Here is a 364-nt window from a genome sequence, read left to right on the forward strand (position 1 = left end):
AGAGAAGGGAAAAAACATTTAAAGATTAGTATTCTAGTGCTGAGTGTGGTGGTGCACACCGTTGGTCCCAGCACTGGGAGGCAGAGACAGGCAGATCTCTGTGAGTTCAAGGCCAGCTTGGTCTACCAACCCCAGTCCAGGACAGCCAGGACTCCATTACACAGAGAATCCTGGGGAGAAGGAACAGTATTCCATGTGAGAGCAAAGAATGGTAGCTGGTTCAAAGGAAAGCAAGCTCAAATGTCCGCTAATCTCAAGGAAAGACTCAAGTACTGGCGAGTCTAATCCACCAACAGGGTAAGTAAGAAACTATATATAATTCATTCCAAAGTTAGTAAACGTAAAGATTTTAATTGCTTTTTTT

Source organism: Mus musculus, chromosome 15 (assembly GCF_000001635.26).
Source record: "Mus musculus strain C57BL/6J chromosome 15, GRCm38.p6 C57BL/6J".
NCBI classification, from domain to species: Eukaryota; Metazoa; Chordata; class Mammalia; order Rodentia; family Muridae; genus Mus; species Mus musculus.